This window comes from Ixodes scapularis, unplaced genomic scaffold, assembly GCF_016920785.2.
Source record: "Ixodes scapularis isolate PalLabHiFi unplaced genomic scaffold, ASM1692078v2 PGA_scaffold7__128_contigs__length_106722199, whole genome shotgun sequence".
NCBI classification, from domain to species: Eukaryota; Metazoa; Arthropoda; class Arachnida; order Ixodida; family Ixodidae; genus Ixodes; species Ixodes scapularis.
Window position 1 is genome coordinate 64,067,741 of NW_024609882.1, and position 21,685 is coordinate 64,089,425.

Genomic DNA, 21,685 nt, shown 5'->3' on the forward strand with positions numbered 1-21,685 from the left:
TCCAATTTTCGATCTTGCAAGCACAATTATTGGTCCTGCTCACCAGCTAATCGCCTCAAGTGCGGATTAACTCGTTCATGATGGTACCATCGCGAACTTTGGCTTCGCGACAGTGCATCGCTTCATACGTGAAAACTCTCTACCGTGGAATTCTAGGCGCATTTGTGACGGGTCTACACCGCCTAAACAGAAGGCCTCCGCATGGTCTCCTCTCCCTCTATGAAACGTCATCAGAGTTGGATGGCGCTAACTCGGCTATAGGGCCCGAGCCCGACCTTCGAGGCGCTGATTGGATACGAGCCCCAACCGAACACTGACTCAGCACTCGTGCCCAATCTCGCGCCTCGATAGATTTGACTGTGATGACGCGTGCGGAGGCCTTCTGTCTAGGTGGTGCTGGACGGGCAGGGTGAGATCGGCCGGGAGGAGCTTCGGTAGTCCCACCTCCAGCGGGCCCTTTCTACCTTCGACTAGGGGCCTCGCGCCGCTCGAGCGCGGACTTCCAGCCAAAGCACGGTGGAAGGCATGGAGCTCGTGCTGGAGGTCATGCGCTCAAAATACGCGCCCTGCCGTTCTCACTTTGTCCATCCCCAATAGTCTGTGGCATCCTCTGCTTGCGCCATCTCTTAGCTGGTTACGGCAGCGCTCCCATAGAAGCCCCGCATATATGACCATGATACCGAAATGTTACGCTTTATACAATTTTCTATGCTACTATTTCTTTCTATCATATACCGCAACTATTGTGCCGAAGTTTCAAGATGATGACGTGTAAAGTTCCTCCGTCAAATAAACGTTTCAATCTGCCACTACGGATAGTATGAAAGTAGATCAAAATGTACACTTCATACTTCTGCATAAAAAGCTCGTCGTTATTTTAGAAACATAATTAGAATCCCTCCCCAACATTTTGGCGAATTTTTAGTCTCTAAAATGTGTATTACATCTGTACAAAAATATATTTCGCATGCACCTCGCGACAGTTTTTAAGAAACAGCGAAGCTCAAACGAGCACAATATACAGTAAACCAAAGTAATCGATAATGTGCTGGTTATATTTTGTACTTTTGTTTCCTCACAAAATTTGTTTCTTGGGTTCTTGAGATCAATTTGCAAAATAAGGTGGATTTGTTCTCGTTCAGACGTTTACGATAATTTTCAGTATTCTGCTACTGACGTCGATTAACTAGCAAAACAAAGACAGCTGTTTTTTTTACGTTGATCTAAAATTACAAACAAGAAAGTTTTCAAATTATTCTCGCTTCTTATTCATGTTATGTGATTACAACAAAGTGATTTTTATTGTAGCGTGTGGAAGCACTGCGGTGAGTACCAAACGTATGACGGGATGATATTGTTCTTGTGGAATGAATATTCACATATCAAAACTAATAATTAATCACGTACTAAATGTTTACATTAAATTAATTATCCCAATCGCCCTAAACACAAACAGCAAAAGTAAAAAAAGAAAAGAATATAAAAAATAGCGTATTGAAATATCGGACTTGCTATCGCATTCGTCGAAGGGGGCCGAAGCCCAAGGTTTTCAAATGGCTCCGGCTTGTATTCGGCGTCCCTAAAATTTGTATTTCGTCATCAGTTGAAAACACGGTTGACCTCAAAACATCCCCGGAGAAGGCGCGGGTCCCCAAGTTTGAAATGACGCACGAATGCCAGAAAACAGTCAAACCATGTGCACTTCAAGACAAGGTTTCTTAAAAATGGCTCATTTTAGAGGATTCTCCATCCCCCCCCCCCCCCCCCCCCCCCCCCCCCGAAATCTTCTATTCTGTTGGGGCCTGCTCTCCCCCTCCCCTCATACAGCAATTTGTCGTGGGCGAACACCCGCACCGCCCCCGCCTCCTGGCTGCGTGCCTGGTCATAGTACCAGAATCCTGGCTACGTGCCTGGCCATAGTACCAGTATGTGCTCGAGGGCTCTATATTTTATTTTCCGTCTTTAGTTGAAGACTGCAATGTCCTCAAAACGTTCCCTGTAGACGCGCGGGTGCTCAAAATTCAAAAGATAAACGAATGCGAGCGTAGAAACGGCCGAACCATCTCTACTTTGAGACCGGTTTGCTCATGAAGATTCTACTTTGAAGTATTGGTTACGGTACCAGGGTAGTCCCGAGGGCTCTATATATTAGGGCGTAGCTTTTAGGCGCCCGTTTCAGGGTTTCGCAGCGTCGGCGTAACCACACTAAATTTAGCGGGAAAATTGACGTCAAGTGACCTCAACCGCAATTTAATTCCCCGTTGAATTTAGCGGGAAAACTAGGGAGTTTTCGTAGACCGCGTTCCCCTCTCCGCTATAAGCCCTCCGCATCGAAGCCGCTACTGCCCCCGCGCTCCTGTGGCCTCCACTGTAGAGTTCCGGGTATCGTAGGGTATTGCGGAAAGCGTTGCGGGACGGCAAAAACGATCTACGAAAACTCCCTATTGACGTCACGTGACCTCAACACCAATTCAGTCTCCCCGCTCGATTTAGCGGGGAAAATGACGACACATGACTCTTTGTCACGTCGACTATGATCAAATTCAGTTTCTCCGCTAGATTTAGCGGGAAAATTGACGCCACGGGACCTCAGCAGAAATTCGATTCCCCGCTGAATGTAGCGAGAAAATTGACGCCACTGGCCCTGAACACCAATTCACTTTCCCCGCTAAATTTAGTGGAGAAATTGACGTCAGATGGCTTGGTGCTATGAACAAGTTCAGTTTCTCCGATAGATTTAGCGAGGAAATTGACCTCACGTGCTAATGAGGAGGGAAAGCTACGGAGGAAAGGTGGAGTGAGAGGAGGAGGGGGGAGGAGGAGGGGAGGAGGAAATGACGGGAGGGCGAGGAGCAGAGGAGGACGGGAGAAGGCGAGGAGGAGGGGAGGAGCAGGAGGGGCGTACCCTCCCCTGCTCCTCCCCATGAGCTGCGCTCTAAGTTCGCGTTACAGAAATGTGTAAACGTCTTGAATTTGTATATTCCTTAAAAGATTAAAACAGCGCAAAACAAAACGACGGACTGGATGAAGGAGGACACAGACAGAGCGCTGACTCGCAACTAAATTCGAGCCCAGTCACTAAGTTTGAGGTTCACCGATCTGCCTGCTAACCCTAACCGAGTAGACTGTGGTTCGATAGGCGCAACCGACGTAGGAGCAATTTCAAGCACTGCTGGCGGCTACATTTTCGGCTTTGTCCTCTGTTTTTTGCGATTTATGGTGTATGTATTTTCTTGAGGAAATTGAGAAAGCATTCTACCACATTTGAAACAAACAAAAAGAAGCAAAATAAACTGTAAACTAAGTTTCTTGGGTACGCGTACGACAGGACAAGATCGACCGGAATGTTTGTTTTATTTTACGATATGTTTCGACGGCGCCGCCCGCTCAGCCGCGTGTCAGTTGACAAAGCGCTTAGCTCTCGAAAAGAATCTACAACAGAAGGCAGCCGAAAGGCTTGCATATTTCACGCGCACAAATAGCATGGTTACCGCTGGACAGGACTCCGACGTTATCCGAAAAGACTTTATTAGAGAAATATCTACAAAAGCACAGCGCTACAGTGTCGACGACAGTCACATCATGACGATCGGACGGAGTCCAAGAAGACTTCGTTTTGGTGCACGATTTTGGGAGAGTTTCCTTTTTTCACACCAGCACCAAGGCTAAGGGATGAACGCGACTCACCCACTCCCCACACCAACCCGAACAGCAATTCTTGGCTATGACTGGGAGGACTCACGCGGATCACCTCCGGGAAAAGGGAGAACAGTTGCCATCGTTCGTAAAAGTCGCGTCGAGGGCCGTTCAAGATTTTTCCCCTCCTTTGCGTCCCATGAATGTCGAGTAGGAACGCGAGAATGACAGGAACCTACCAGTGCTTTTTCTCAAAGTGGAAGATAACACGAAAAGAATACGCAGCATGCAAAAAAAGAAATCAAGTGGAAACTTTTAAGAGAGGCCGAAAAACTTCGAATGCAAAAGTGCAAAACATAAGTGGCGAATCGCGCTGAGCAGGTTTCAACAGTCCAAAAGCCCGCCGTCCCCCACCGCGCGGCACCGAAATTCGCGAAGAGGGACGTCGCCGGCGATCTTCGGTTGCTAGGTGTCCTACACCATAGCTTCTCGTATGAATGGAAGGGTGGATGAATGAGGCTGAACCCTCTGAATTGGGCGGCGACCTGCGCCCCCTAGGGAGTGCTTTTTTGTTTCGTCTTACTATTTATTTAACAGTGAGTTATATATCTAGAGATTGCTTCTTAAAAGATATAAACGATCCGTACGACGGAGGCTCCTCTTTGCAACCGGGTGCCCAAACCTTCCACCCAACGTGTCGCCCCGAAGGAAATAAGAAAATATCCATCCTTTCCTCGACCTATGCCACCAGTCACAGAATCTCTTCTTGGTTATCTACACGTTTTTCATCCCTTTGCCTAAATCCAAGTGCGTTTGTTAAATTAGTCCTCTCCTGGGTACTACAGGGTGATGTCCCATACAATAAACTAATACGTGCACAGCCCTCTTCTCCTCCTCTACTCAAGCTCCACATACCGTACCTACTCCCTGATATCTAGCTCTATATGTCTTAGTGCGCTATAATCCTGCCCTCGCCTCAAACATCAAGGAGCTCCCACTAGAATTGTCGAAGATGAGCTTCTTAGTAATGTACTTACAGGATCAGCACATTGCCAAGGCCGATTTAGTCTGCACGCTCTCTTTTTATATTTCCCCTCTCAGTCTCTTTAACTCTCTTCTTAACCTTTATTTTCTGATCCGCGCCTCTGCTATTTTCCATATATTTATATCCAAGTTTTCTAGTCCGCTTTCTCCGTTTTGTACAGATGCTTATCATCTGTAAATAGCTAAGAACTCTTCGTGCCCATCGTTAAAAATATATTTATCTTAGCCTATTCTCAAATTTTATCTTACTGCTACGTTCCCTGCCCTCGAATAAGAACCATCCCATAACACCCTGTACACCCTGTTTTGGTGTTTTAACATACGCTCCTGAGGGCTAATCTACCTCATGCAGTTGCTGTAGCTCTTGCCTTGTCTGGACGTCCAGTTTTATGAACATTACTGCATTTGCAAAAGTCAGGCTCGGAACCATAATTACTTTCCATATCTCCCTCACCCCTCACCCCCTCATACCTGTTACAGTTCCACAGTGCTCTATTTTTCATTACAGCTGCATTTCTATTTCCCTTACCAGTTACACACTTTGCATGTTCATTGAGGTATTCTATACCCTCGTTATTCCATACTCCTAAATACTTGTATTCATCGACTCGCTCAACCTTTACTTTGAAACTTAACTCTGCAATTTCAACGTCATTAAACACAATTGGCCCCATCAGTGGCTACGTCACAACATGGCGTCTGGGTCCAAACAAACCGCTGCTATTGACGTTTCTATGGACTAATGCATAGGGCTCCACCATGACTCCACATGAGGCTAGATTTTTGCTTACAAGTAAGTAAATAATTTTTTGTAAGCAACCTAAATTCTTGATATCGAATTATGGAGATGTTCTTGTCGTCTCAGTGTAGTATTGCAACGAGGAAAGCCAGTTCTGAAGTATTCCACTCCGCTTTGCTTTTGGTAGCAGATGAAACGATAGATTTGCTGGCCTTTGTTGCAGCGGGCGCCTTCATTGAATTGCGTCTGTAAACCAGCGACAAAAACAAGTGCATCGCTATGGCCGTAGAGGCCTCCGCAACGTGCTTTTTTTTTCTGTGAAAAACCCAGCTTACTTTAGAGGGGTGAAAATGCTGTAAAATCAAGCGACGTCATGTAGATCTGTTAGGACGACGACCTGAAGTGCATTACCGGCGCAGTGCAGGCCAGCACGAGAAACAGATTGTACGCCGTCGAGGGAGGTAGTTTATTATTAATATTATTATCATTATTATTACAGTCAACTTTCCAAGGGAGGGCAGAGGGGGCCGGTCAGCATGGTGACGACCGATGGTGGTGTTCGCCCGATGGTAGTCCCCCGGGAAGTCGAATAAGAAAAAAAAAACTAAAAGTTGTTCGATCCCACTGGACACATTACGACGTCAGTTGGTTTACGGTGGCCAGTGTGGCCACATTTATTTCAAAACAAAACGACAAGTCAACAGTAATTTACAAAACTCCCAACATTAAAACCCATACTTTAGTCCCCCAGTCTCAAGAGCCGAATCTGCCTGATCTCAAAAGCCGAATTCCCGAGAATCCTCTCGGCAGCCCTTTTATAGACTCGTCGGGGCCACCTTTCCCTCCAGAGACGAGCCAATCACTTCAAATTTGCCCATTGTCGCGTGGTACACTCTTACCCAATGACCGGCGAGCTGTGAACGTGACCCCCCTCCGACACTTCAACAATCAAACCCAAATTCCGTGTAGAGTCGGTCTCTGCAATTTTCTCAGACTAGCTGGAGCCAACAGCAAAATTATTACATCGCGCAAAAAGCGACAATTTTACACTAAGCGGTAAAACCCTCTATATACAGGCACACTCGGTTAAAAGACGCAAGCAGCCCCGCAGCGCCAAACTGAAATCCAATCCGTTTGTTAACGACCGGGGTCCGACTCTTCTCCACCGATGCCCGCGACTGCTCGGATGGATGGATGCTAATAGCTGTATATACCTCTGTATCTTGTATAATGGGCGACACCTTGAACCACCTAGCCTTGAAACCGCCCCCGAAATATTACCCGTATAGCAGACTATCCATACTGACGGGGTCGGTATTAATGAGTCACGATTGAATTTCAATAGACGCTTCGAAATATTATGCATATTTCGAGTGACTTTTCCCCAAACCCCAATTTTATTTTTCATTTGAATAAGAATTTCGTGTTTATAATTATAAATACTTATGGTTCCACGTGTGCTTACACGACTTCAATCATATTTTTATACAGCGATTAAAAAGCGCAACAAGACGACGAACAAACAAGGAGTGGACACAGACACAGCGCTACTTACAACTGAACTTTATTTCCGCTGCAGCTCGGTAAATATTACCGGCAACACCACAAAAAATGTTAGGAAGAAATAAGATACATATAATAAAATTTAAAGAAAAAGCATAAAAAGTCTAAAATTCCTGCATCACCCATCGACACCTACCCAAAACTAGTCATGTTTGGTCAAGAAACTGCAATTATTTTTCGGATAACTATAAAAGGCGTGCGCTGACACATTGCAGCCCTAACCTGTCGTCCGGTTTCCGTCCTCTATGCTATTCTCCACAAACACCCTAACTTAGTAATCTCTCGAGTCTCGAGTATTTCCCTTGTTGTTTTGTTTTTGTTTAGTACTGCGCAATCTGTGAAAATCGGAGTACAGCCACAATCCCGGCAATGCACACCGAGGTGTCCCGATATGACAGCATCGACGTTGTAACGGTGTTCCCTCTGTCTTTCATTTAGGCAGCGACCAGTCTGCCCCAGATAATGACGCCCGCACGATAATGGCACAGAGTAGACAGCCTCTTCTGCACACTCAACAAAGCAAGTGTTGTGCTTTTTCGTGCAGCCGGGTCTGCTTATGGTGTTCGACGTAGAATTTACCTTTTTACATAAACTAGCATACTTGACAGGTGCTGAAAAAAACAACGTTAATCCCTGCGTACAAGCCCACTCTTTTCAGGTTATGGGACACTTTATGTAGGTATGGTATGACCACTGGTTTCTCTTTTTTCTTTCTCTGCAATTCCGTTCCCTGCCTATTTTTATTATTTAACGCCTTGAGAGTGTTCTCTGCTACGGCTGATAGAAGAGAGATCATTATGACACCTCATTTGTAAAACTTTCGTTCATCTTGTGAGTGCGCGACTTCTTCAGAGCATTACCGAAGCAGAGATTGATTATCCCCCTCTTCACGACTTCTGAGTGCGCCGACGCGAATGGCAGGATTGGCTTGTTACCCCTTGGTTTATAAATCCAACATATATGCCCCGGTCGGAAGTTAAGGCTCAGGTCTAAGAACCTGATGGAACCCCTACCGGCACTTCATGCGTTAGCACCAGGGGCCTTAAACACCCACTAAAAGTTGACAGGGTCACGGACACCAGCTCCTCAAAGACAACCAAGCTGCAGTCTCAGAGGACTAAAAAAATCGTCCACAAATTTGAAAATGCTTACGACCCTAGAACCCTCAAGTTTGCTAGCCAGGATCCGATCAAGGGCCGCTAGAAAAATGTCGCTAAGTACCGGTGCTATGCGGGAACCGACATGCACCCATCTTCTGAATAAAGGTGCCTTCGTCCCACGTGGTAAACGTAGACCTTAGATAAAATGCCAGGAGTTCATGGAAACTGCTTACACTGAGTCCTGCCTCATTTTGAAATGCCACCACAGCATGCTTATCTATCGTATCTTCTACTCAAGACAGCAACTCATCCTGGGGGATCGCGTAAAATAGAACCTTAATGTCAACAGAGTAACCCAAGACGCTCTTGTTTGAAGCGCTATCAAGGCATCTATCACATCTTCCGAGCTCCTAACTGGAAGGGGTAATCCGTAGTCAGGAGATTTAACTTAGATTGCAAGAGGACAGCTAGGGCTTTCCGCCAGGCACCATTTTCCGAGACAATTACTCGCAGAGGACAGTTTCTCTTGTGTTTCTTGGCCGGAAGAAACAGGTTCAAAATCAGTGTTTTGCCTTTGTCAATGGCTATTGCGAGTCCTCCCACATTTAATCGTTTGCACATGGCGCGTGCTTCGAGTTCCTTTCTTGTTAGCGCTACGTCATCACGCCTCACAAAGGTGGACTCGATTGCCTCTGACACCTTTGACATGAACATGCCTTTTGAAAAACAGCGCGAAAGACACACGCACAAGAAGGAGAGACACAGGACGAGGCGCTGACTATCAACTATATATTTAGAAGAAACACAGAAAAATTCACGCGAGGACGACTTCGTCTTTTTCCTCTTCCACCAGTCATTCACCATTTTGCACGCAACATTGTAAATCATATCAAATTAAAACACACCAGTTCACTAAATCACACCAGCACAGGTATACGTCCTCGCGCCTTTTTCATCCTTTCTTCTTTCTTCGATCTTCAATCTCGATCTTGAAGTCTCAGGTCAGCCCATGTCAAAAAAAAAAACATCTCACTGTCCACTAGGTTAATGTCCTTCTTGTCCGTGTGTCTTTCGCGCTGTTTTTCAAATGGATTCTTACCAACTCGCCCAACTTTCTATTCTAATGAACATGCCCTTCAGCATTACTGCGAAACCGCCCTCTTTTTCTGCTAGGAGTAGCAATAAGGCATTATTTCTAAGATATGTAACTGTACTTTTAAGGGAAGATTACTCAACGTGGGTTTACACTGTAGCAAAACATCAGTGCCTTCTGAGATGCATCTATCTACAGCAGACACTTTGGCCCGTCCGGACACTTGCCTCACCAGTGTCAAAAGTTTAGGCGCTGTCTTCCTAGGTTCGACGGCGAACTTTGGCCCAAAACTCAGAACCCACTGCACCTGTTCAGGAAGGTTGACGTCTCCCACCTTGTGGACCGACCCTTTCGCAGTTGGAGGTTTCCTTGTTAGGCCTGCTCAAAGGTACTGCAGGTTCCGCTGCCACAAGAAGTCCGTCGTGCTGTCCACCAAGCGAGAAAATTCACGCCACTTTTTCCCGCCCGTTGATGATCCACTCTCGCCGAGGAGACGAATACGCAGGCACTCTTTGCATAAGCGTGCTTGTCTTTGAGTCTCAGACTGCAGGATCTTGCAGATCCTCATGCCGTGGCCCCACGAGGGCGCAAAGCCACCGAAGACGGCAAGTGCCTCGGGGGGTATCATTCTCCGGTGTATGAAGAACGCCAGGGCTTGAGCCCGGCAAGCAGTCACGGCGATGAGTGAAACTAAGAAGCTTGGTTGCAACGAAACACACTTAAAAGGACCCGATGTATTAGATATAAAGCTGACGAGGGCAGAAAGTTGGGAAAGTTGGTGATTCATAATAATTAAAAAGCGCAAAAAGACGATGGACAAAGAAAGAGGAGACACAGACACAGCGCTACGTACAACTGAACTTTATTTCCGCGGCAGCTTGGTATATATTACGGCAACAGCACAAAAAAGTTAGGAAGAAATAAGATACACATCATAAAATCTTAAAAAAAGAAAAAAAACATAAAAAGACTGAAATCCCTGTATCACCCATGGGCACCCACCCAAAACTAGTAATTCTTGGTCAAGAAACTGCAATTCTTTTTCGGATAACGATAAAGAGGGTGCGCTAACACATTGCAGCCCTAATCTAGCAATTTCTCAAGCCTTGAGTATTTCCCTTGTGGTTTTGTTTCTGTTTTTGTTTAGTACTGTACAATCTGTGAAAATCGGAGTACAGCCACAATCCGGGCAATGCACACCGAGGTGTCCCGATACGACAGCATCGACGTTGTAACGGTGTTCCCTCTGTCTTTCATTTAGGCAGCGACCAGTCTGCACCAGATAATGACGCCCGTGCGATAATGGCACGGAGTAGACAACCGCTTCTCTACACTCAACAAAGCAAGTTTTGTGCTTTTTCGTGCAGCCAGGCCTGCTTATGGTGTTCGAGGTGAAATTTACCTTTTTACATTAACTAGCCAACTTGACAGGTGCTAAAAAAACAACGATGATCCCTGCGTGCAAGCCCACTCTTTTCAGGTTATGGGACACTTTATGTAGGTATAGTATGACCACTGGTTTCTCTTTTTTCTTCCTCTGCACTTTCATTCCCTGCCTATTTTTATTCTTCAACGTCTTGAGAGTGTTCCCTGCTACGGCTGATAGAAGGGAGACTGGATACCCCGCGGTTTTTTGTTGCAGTTTCTTGACCAAGCATGACTAGTTTAGGGTGGGTGCCAATGGGTGATGCAGGAATTTTAGCCTTTTTATGTTTTTTTTTTTTAATTTTATGATGTGTATCTTATTTCTTCCTAACTCTTTTGTGATGTTGCCGGTAATATATACCGAGCTGGAGCGGAAATAAAGTTCAGTTGTAAGTAGCGCTGTGTCTGTGTCTCCTCCTTGTTTGTCCGTCGTCTTGTTGCGCTTTTTAATCATTATGAATCACCAACTTGCCTAACTTTCTACCCTCGTCAGCTTTATATCTAATACATCGGCTCCTTTTAAATGTGTTTCGTTGCAACCAAGCTTCTTAGTTTTACTCATCGCTGTGACTGCTCGTCGGGCTCGAGCCCTGACGTTCTTATACACCGGAGAATGATACCCCTAAGGTACTTGCCCTCTTTGGTGGCTTTGCGCCCACGTGGGGCCACGGCATGAGGATCTGCAAGGTCCTGCGGCCTGAGACTCAAAGACAAGCGCGCTTATACAGAGAGTGCCTGCGTATTCGTCTCCTCGGCGAGAGTGGATCATCTCCGGGAGGGAAAAAGTGGCGTGAATTTTATCGCTTGGTGGACAGCACGACGGACTTCCTGTAGCTTCGAGCAGGCCTACCAAGGAAACCTCCAACTGCGGAAGGGTGGGTCCACAATCTGGGGGATGTCAACCTTCCTGAACAGGTGCTGCAGGTTCTGAGTCTTGGGCCGAAGTTCGCCGTCGAACCTAAGAAGACACCTCCTGAACTTTTGACACTGGTGAGGCAAGTGTCCGGACGGAACCCAGAGTCTGGTGTAGATAGATGCATCTCAGAAGGCACTGATGGTTTGCTACAGTGTAAACCCACGTTGAGTAATTTTCCATTAAAAAGTGCAGTTACATATCTAAGAAATAATGCTCTATCGCTACTCCCAGCAGATAAAGAGCCCGGTTTCGCAGTAATGCTGAGGGCATGTTCATGTCAAAGGCGTCAGAGGCAATCGAGTCCACCTTCGTGAAGCGTGATGACGTAGCGCTAACCAAAAAGAAACTCGCAGCACGCGCCATGAACAAAAGATTAAATTTGGGAGGACTCGCCCTAGCCATTGACAAGAGCAAAACACTGATTTTGAACCTGTTTTTATTTTTCGGCCAAGACACACAAGATAAACTGTCCTCTGCGAGTCATTTTCTCGGAAAATGGTACCTGGCTGAAAGCCCTAGCAGTCTTTTTGGAATATAAGTTTAATCTCCCGGCTCTTGATGACCCCATCCAGTTAGGAGCCTGGAAGATATGATAGATGCCTTGATAGCTCTCCCCAACAAGAGCGTCTTGGGTTACTCTGTTGACATTAAGGATCTATATTACGCGATCCCCCAGGATGAGTTGCTGTCTTGAGTAGAAGATACAATAGATAAGCATGGGGTGGTGGCCTTTCAAAATGAGGCAGGACTCAGTGTAAGCAGTTTCCCTGAACTCCTGGCATTTTATCTAAGGTCTACGTTTGCCACGTGGGACGAAGGCAGATTTATTCAGACGATGGGTGTGTGTATTGGTTCCCGCATAGCACCGGTACTTAGCGACATTTTTCTAGCGGCCCTTGATCGGATCCTGGCTAGCAAACTTGAGGGTTCTAGGGTTGTAAGCATTTTCAAATTTGTGGACGATTTTTTAGTCCTCTTGGTCTGCAGCTTGATTGTCTTTGAGGAGCTGGTGTCCGTGACCCTGTCAACTTTTAGTGGCTGTTTAAGGCCCCTGGTGCTAAGACATGAAGTGCCGGTGGGGATTCCATTAGGTTCTTAGACCTGAGGCTTGACTTCCGACCGGGGCATATATGTTGCATTTATGAACCAAGGGGTAACAAGCCAATCCTGCCATTCGCGTCGGCGCACTCAGAAGTCGTGAAGAGGGGGATAGTCAATCTCTGCTTCGGTAATGCTCTGAAGAAGTCGTGCACTCACAGATCAACGAACGTTTTACAAATCAGGTGTCAAGACTCAAGTCCGCAAGGTGTCCGGTCTCTCTTCTACCAGCCGTAGCAGAGAACACTCTCAAGACGTTAAATAATATAAATACGCAGGAAACGGAAGTGCAGAGGAAGAAAAAAGAGAGACCAGTGGTCATACCATACCTACATAAAGTGTCCTATAACCTGAAAAGAGTGGGCTTGTACGCAGGGATTAACGTCGATTTTCTGCACCTGTCAAGTATGCTAGTTTATGTAAAAAGGTAAATTCCACCTCGAACACCATAAGCAGACCCGGCTGCACGAAAAAGCACATAACTTGCTTTGTTGAGTGTACAGAAGAGGTTGTCTACTCCGTGCCATTATCGCGCGGGCGTCATTATCTGGGGCAGGCTGGTCGCTGCCTAAATGAAAGACAGAGGGACCATCGTTATAACGTCGATGCCGTCATATCGGGACACCTCGGTGTGCATTGCCGGGATTGTGGCTGTACTCCGATTTTCACAGATTGTACAGTACTAAACAAAAACAGAAACAAAACCACAAGGGAAACACTCGAGGTTCGAAAAATTGCTAGGTTAGGGCTGCAATGTGTCAGCGCACCCTCCTTATCGTTATCCGAAAAAGAATTGCAGTTTCTTGACCAAGCATGACTAGTTTTGGTAGGTGCCGATGGGTGATGCAGGAGATTTAGACTTTTTATGTTTTTTTTAAGATTTTATGATGCGTATTTTATTTCTTCCAAACTTTTTTGTGTTGTTGCCGGTAATATATACCGAGCTGCAGCGGAAATAAAGTTCAGTTGTAAGTAGCGCTGTGTCTGTGTCCCCTCCTTGTTTGCCCGTCGTCTTTTTGTGCTTTTTAATTATTATGAATCACCAACTTGCCCAACTTTCTACCCTCGTCATCTTTTTATGTAGCTCGATATTTTAGCCACTTAAACCCGATCCAAAGATCGGCTGAGTGTTATAACCGCTACTTTGATACAATTGATACTTTTAACTCATGCGGGAGCAAGTTCGGAAAAGCTGTTCGAAACTTCCTCTTGCAAGAAAAGGGCTGATCAGTTGAAGGGTCGATGTTTGTAGTACGATATCCAAGCATTTGATTTTTTCCCTCACATTTGGGGATGTCTCTGTTTTGTGCTTTTGATCTCCCTTGTTGATTTGAGTCTCTTTTGTGCTTGTTCATATTTTTAATCTCAGACTGGTGAATTGCGTTCTCCTTCTGCACTCGTGTGTATGTGTGTGTGTATGTGCGTGCTTTTTCTAGTTTTTTTTCTTAAGCGTGCCAGCACTAAGACCGATTGGTTGTTCCTGGACGCTTTAATAAACGTTGATTGATTGATTGATTGATTGATTGATCACTATAAAAATTCGCTGTGTACAGTAGATTTATAGCGTCCAAAAAGCTCGAATTGCAGTTTTACACAGATAACAAGGTTCCTAAGTAATCTTAAATAGTTCAGACGCATGAGACTGGCAAACTTTAGCAAATACCGTTTGTCAGATTCAGTGGAATATTGTGCATCATAATATACAACTTCAATGCATACAGTGCAAAAAAAAAAAACCATTCTACAGTGTTTAAAAAAAATCACATCCTGCAGCTGTAGAATATCGACTGAAGACAATGAAAGTGAGAAACTTTTCAATTCCGTTTCGTTGCTACTTTTTTGCTCTTTTCTTTATATATATATATATATTGTAAAAATAATAATTTATTTTAGCAAATAGCGGAGACCGATAATCACAAAGAAAACACCCGAGGGTTATCTGCCATTGTAATTAAAAATTATTCTGGCGAATAATAGCGATGCCGACGGACATCTGCGGCACGTGTTCCTCTCGATTCTACAGCAAGCAGCAGCTTCTATGTTGCTCGGTTTCATGCAATCGGCGCTTCCATTGCAACTGCATCGGCGTGGGTCAGGATGAAAATGACATGCGTATGCAGAGTGGTAGGAACACCTACAAGTGCTTGGATTGAATCAGGCGCCGTCGGAATTCGTCGACGGTCCTGCTCAACCATGACGATGACGGCCGTGACGAGGAATCTTCGTCGGAGATGGAGGTATCTACACACGACGCTGCTGCCGGGTCTGAGGCGGTAGTAGAGCGTGACTTCGTCCGTCTTCTGAGTAAGATATCTTCGAAACTGGATGTCTTGACCGCCGAGGTTAAAGGGATGCTGAACCAAAATCTGGATTCCACAAAACACGGCGGCAAAACGTGCAACGGGATGCTACAAACACCAAGCCATCACTCATAAAGCAATATCTCGAAAGGATGACCGTATTTAAAAGAAAAAAAGAGGAAATGAGGTGCATTTGACAGATATGTCTACGTCTTATTTCTCCGAGAAGAAGAGGGAACGGCCTCGCGTCTTCTCCGCCTCGCCGCCTTGAGGGGGCGAAACGAACAGTGGGGGAAACGAGATACCTTTACGTCACGCGCCTCGTCAGCCTCGTTCAATCTCGACCTTTTTTTCGAAAATACGGCCGTCGATTCGATATTTCACCTTACGAGTAGTATTGTAGGGATTGTAGCGTTCCGAAACATCTCCTGGATTGTTTTTTTTAAATCCAAATTTCGGTTCACCTTTCCTTTAAACGCCTCAAGGTTGAAAATGGCTTCTTGCACTCCGAACTCAGCCTGCTGAAAAAGAGGGCGCTGGAACGTCTGCCTCTTGCCTCGAGACCTCAAGTATTGTGTGCAGCGGCCGCGGTAGCGTCCCCTGGCTCGTCCGGTGGGCCACCTTTCGCCTCAGGAGAGGTTCTAAGGCTTACTACGGTCGAGGCCACAAGAGCTGCCCCGACGTGCAGCAACCGTGCCGACTTCGACTTTCTCGCCATTTCTGCACAGGCTCCCGGTACCCGACGTGAGATTCGCTCTACTGCTCAGGCAACCGGACTTGATGGATTCACGCTTGTGCAGCGAAAAGCGACGTTCTCCAGCTTCAACTCGAACTGTAAGGGCTGAAAACGTAGGTACCTGCGGTACCCCGCCGACCGTCAACCAACTCACTCTTTGTGAATAGAATGAGTTCGATGACTACAGTGTCTGATAACGAGGATCTTGTTACCCCCTTTTTAGACAACAAACATGTTAGCGTTGCCAAGCTTCAGCCGAAAGTTAACTCTTACTCCTCGTTCCACCTATCTGGGTACCGGTCGGTGTTTGATAGTTTGAACCAGCCGGAACTCTGGCCTGAGGGCTCAATGTTTCACCAGTGTTTTAGAAAGCTGGACAGCTCCCGAGTATTTGGGCCCGAATGTGTAACGAGTCAAAATGTTTCGGACACTTGAGGTTTACTATCACAATACCAGGGGCTTACGTACTAAGGCGGATGCGTTTTTGTCGAATATACTGCTGAGTTCTTCTGATGTACTGTAATCTTTTTGACCGAGACTTGGCTTTGTGCTGGCATTTCGAGTCTCAACCATTTCCCGTTTAATTATGCTGTGTATCGACAAGACAGATTATGATGCCACAGGAATGAAACTAGGGAGTGGGGTTCGTCTTGCGGTTAAATTCTTAGTTCAGTCTCACCGAATGAAGGACTTAGAATCCTATTTAAAATGCGCCTGGGTTGAAATACCTACGACAGGTGGTTTTTATCACTTAATTGTAAATTATTATTTCCCTCCCCTCTTTGCTGAGGCAAAGTTCATAGCACATTTCGAAGCCCTCCAGACAACCATTAACGTTTCTAAGTTTCGGGTTCGGGTTTAGAGTGATTTTAATTAACCTGGAATTAACTGGGCAACTGCTATTGCTTCCTGTAAAAGAAGCGTGACTTCGAGGAAACCGACGTTGCTATTATCATTTGCAAACTTCTTTTCAATTTTTCCCACTATAATCAAATAGCGAATGCATGTGGTAATGTTCTTGACTTGTTCTTATCTAACTCCCGGCTTGAGCGGACAATGCCGGCTGATAACCCACTTGTGCCAGTTGACGTCTACCATCCGCCGTTTATAACAGAATTTTCCTTATCTGGCTCGCCGCGTCCGAAAGAAAGTTCTGTTGCTTTTTTGTTATTCCCGGGGAGATTATTTTGGTTTATACAAATTCCTTAAACAGTACAACTGGTCCGAAGCCTTAGCTGATGAAATAGTCGACTCAGCTACTTAAAGATTAAGTTCCATTGTTAAAAACGCACTTAATGTATTTGTTCCGAAACGGCTTACGTGCCCCTCGCACTATCCTAGCTGGTTTTCTAGAGATTTCTTCATGGAAAAACTCCACTATCATCGATTATATAAAAGACAGGACTAGAGGTTTGGTATCAGAAAATCTGTATTTATCGACGCCTGGTTAAACAGCTGTATAAACAGGACAAAGGAATGCACCTGAATCGACTTGAAAGTAGTGTGTCTGAAAATCCTAAAGAATTTAGGAGATACGGGAAACAACACCTTCGGAAAAAGGATTTTAACATTTGCCTTCGTGATTGCGCTGGGTACAAATCTTTAGCAGCAGAAGTAGAAAATCATTTTGCTGACTTTTTAGTTCTTCCTACTTGCCTCAGCAATTCATCAAGATTAATACCTTGGGTGTGGAACGTGGTGACTTTTTGTGTTCTTTGACTGTCGATATTGAAGATATAATAGAAGAAAAATGAAACTTAAATATTCTCCGGGTATTGATGGCATACCCACTTTTATTACCGAAGGCTGCTGTGCTAAATTTGCCCCTGTTCTGTGTCATATTTTCAACTTATCACTTAAAGGGTCCCTGCAATCATATTTAAGCGTCTACCTTTTTTGCGGTTTCCACGTCTCTTGGGGTTCGGGCAGGCCAGCGGGCACGGAGAGAGTAACTAAACATCAGTGCATCATATTTAACCGGACGACGCGGACACCTCCTCCACCGACGGGGGCGAGCCGCGGTACCGAAAGCGCGCGATATGTGGCGTCTTTGGTCCTTGACTTACCACTGGTCAGAGCCGCTAAAAGGTTCTTTTTAGTCGAAATACAAAATATAAGCGGCGCGAACCGTCTCAATTATTTATAAATCTAGTTTTTGTTCAGTATTTTAGATCAGAAAAGAAACAAATGCAGTTTACAAAGTACGGAAACAAGATGTGACCCGTCGACATACCCGGCACCAAGCGGTGGAAAAGGCGGCGCATACTAGAGAGGAGTAATGGGATCAGGCGCCGACACGGAAAGGTCCCGAATGTACACGTCGTCGCTGCGTTCGTATCGACTGGAGCATCCGACCGGCTCCGAGCGTTCCGAAGGCCTTCGGAGAGACTTTGTTTTGCGGTTTGGCTGTTTCGCGGTATGACAGCGCGGAGTGGCTCCCATTCTAAAGTGATCTGTACCCGGTGTTTGCTGTCGTTTGTGGCCAATGAGGTGTCATGCCGAATTAGTGTGTAATCGGGCAGCAAATGCAATGAGAGCTGCTCTAGCTACCCGCAGCATACCAACGTTATTAGAACCAACTCAGGTCTGGAACTCCGCTCCGGATGGGGGTCCCTTTGCGTGGCGCCTGTTAGAGGGTGCGCGCTTTGCATTAATACTCGCTATCATCATCATTGACGGCGCGCTTGTGGCCGTTGCCATAGAGATCGTACATGTCCGTTGCATCTGGCCTGCTGAGCTTGCGGATGTTCGTGACGCTTTTTCTGACAGTAGCAGACGACTTTCAAATTGTTTCTGCTGCAGTTGGTAGTCATCGGCACATCTACCATTACAGTATGCACAAACTTGCCCTGATTCTAGCCGCCGGATTGTGGCGCCGACGAATTTGGGTTGTTCGAAACACTTCGCTCTGTCAGCACAGCTAAGGCAGGAGCATTTTACAATAATGCAAAGCGTATGCCAAAACGGTCGTAGCGCTTTTCATTCTCAAATTGTAATTTTTACTGGCGAAAGGGCAAAAATGAACCAAAAACCATGCTGAACCTCGAGAGGAGTGGGACTCGCAAGCAGCCGCGGAGCAGTAGCAGACGAAAACGCGTGGAATAATGCGCCGGCAGCGCCACCTAGCTGGAAAAAAATCGGACACGGTTTTGGACCCCCTCCAATGTACAGCGTCTATGGGAAGTTCCATGACTGAGTTGATCTAGTAACGGTGCAGCATGCAGCCTATCCAGAACATGCTTTTCTGGCGCCCTCTCGCGCCGTCGACACGGGGTGCGGCAGCCGTGAGCGCTCGCTGAGCTCACTACCCCTCCTCTAGTTCACGGCCACTCAAGCAACCAAGGACGTCATGAGGGAGGTTATTTTTTTTTTCTTGTATTTGTAATTTTAATTTGCCTATAACTTTTAAAATAAAGCAAAATTCGAGAAAAGAAAAGTTTAATTAGGCTACTACGTTCAGTGCGCTCGGTTCGGTGCAGTAAAAAGTCCTTGCAGGGCAACTCCGCTCAATTCCGAAGATTTTGGGATAATGAGTGATTTCGAATTAAAAAGCCCTAGTAAAAGACACTACGTCGTTTGCTTCGCGAAAAATTAGATATATAATTTTAAATCTAATTTTAAACACGAGCGGAAATCGAAAGCGAAACTTCGGCTCCGTCCGGCAACATTGGCCTCGGGCCGCCAAGTACATGGCCATCACGTGGTACGAGATGTCACGTGATCCTCGGCCCAACGACGGGCGGGATGGGGGCGGCGGGCGTGCGGCAGGCCCGAGTGTCGTCTGCACCGCACTCTTCGCCACGTTTTGGTGTCTACGGCATTCGACGACGTCTGCACAACTGTGGCATAAGTCTGCGACTCTGCGCACGTAGTGTCCATACTGTGAACGAAACTCCGAGAGGAAATAATCGCAAACGGTGAGACGACGACGGTGGTCGTGACGCGGAAGACGGCGGTAACGGTGGGACCACGGCGGGCGGTTGGTCTGCTCCCATGAAGCGCGCTGCGCAGGCGCGTACGCCAATCACGTGGACACCGCTGAGCGCCGAGAGGCAACGTTGCTGACGTCATGCGCTACGCTCGATCGGAGAAGTAAAAACAAGCAAAAGAGGGCCACGATGATGACGTTTAGCTCAATGTTGGCTCCGCCCATGCCGTAGCCTTGACTGCGCTGTTGGTTGCGCCTGAATTCGCCCGCTCGAGTCAGCCGATTTCGGCAACTTGGCGAGTTGCAAGGTGTGCCGGACTGTTTAAGAAACATTTAGACAGAACTGCGTATAATATTTGACGTGTTGTCTTCCTAGGCGATACTGAAGAGGACTGCATTGTTTTTTCAAAACCAAAAATGAAGCAGAGTTGCCCTTTAAACAAGGAGTTTTCCCTGAGCTCTGGAAGTTCGCCGTTGTTGTCTATGCACTAAAAGGAGGTGATGCTTGTTTAGCCAGTAATTATCGTCCAGTGTTCTTATTGTGTAGATTTGCAAACGTTTTTGAGAAAGTAGTTTATAAGCGTGTTTATTTTTACCTGAACACAGTGATATCTGATAAACAACTTTTTTTTTTTTTTTTTGGGGGGGGGGGGGTAGGTCTGTAGAGCCCAATTTGTGTTCGTCTTTAAGTTAAACCGCTCCAATAGTTACTAGTAGAGGTCAAGTTGGCGCCATCTACCTAGGCATGTCTGAAGTATTTGATTGCGTCAGGCACGATTTATTGTTGCGCAAGCTGGCCTTACATGGTTTCAGTCCGCATTTGTGTAGATGGTTTCATAGCTACTTTTGTGATCGTCGCAATCCTGTGCGTGTCAATGGCATCTTCTCTAAATAGTTCATTTCAACGTCTAGCGTGCCGAAGGGCTCAATTCTTGGCCCGCTTTTGTTCCTATTGTTTGTAAATAGCATTGCTTATTGCGTAAGCAATGCTAACATCCTTTTGTTTGCTGACGATGTTACGTTATTTCTAAGTGTGGAGTCACAATCCGACTTCTCTCTTCTCCAAGCTGATTTACATTGAGTTCCGAGATGGTGTATAGAAAGCGGCTTGTCACTTAACACCTTGAAATCCAAATCAATGGTGTTATCCAGGAAATGTGCAGATACTATTTGCTTTGCATATTACCTGGATGGCGTATTAGTTCTTCCAGTCTCCTTTATCAGGGACCTTAGAGTGTATTTTGACAACTCATTCTCTTTCATCAATTATGTCTTCGCTACAGAAAATGCAACGTTGAGGACGTTAGCAATGATTTCAAGAATTTGTCGTCAAATTTCAGCTCTCTGTTTCTTGCTACTCTTATTTAAGTCTCTAGTTCGATCGCGACTGGAAGTTGCCTCAGTCATTTGTAATTCATTGACTCTCTCGCTAGAGCTAGCTATTGAAAATGTGCAAAACCGGATAGTAAGGATTTTATATGACGGCTACACTGGAAGGAGATATTTTTATCACTATGAAACATTGCTTCGTAACTTTTCGCTGCAACATTTGGTCGTGAGAAGGAAGTACTGAGATTTTCTATTCCTTCACAAAGTTGTTCATGGCAGGGTAAATTTGGCGGCTTTATTACAAATTATTGAGTTTTGTGTTCCCTCTCGCCCGAGCCGAAACATTTCAACTTTTTAACCATCTTGCTTGTACGCTGTGATCGCATTGTCAAGGATACAAATTGCTTGTTATTCGCTCAAATTTAATCTCGGCATATTTTCATCCAATCACGAGTTGATGTTAAATCTACGTGACTGGATGTCTGCGAACTAATAATAATCAATTTTTTGCATAATGATAATTATGCATGACCTTTATTGATTTAACTTTGTTTCCTGTATTTTTAGGTCTTACTCTCCGTATTTAGTGCATCACACTGTAAACCGGGAGGTTGTTTATGGGCGCGAAAAAACAACACAAATTATTATTTATTATTATTATTATTATAATTATTATTATTATTATTATTATTATTATTATTATTTGTTTCTCAGGGATCGGTCCTAGGCCCCCTTTTGTTTTCCATTTTTGTAAATGATGTTTCCCGTGTTATTTCGA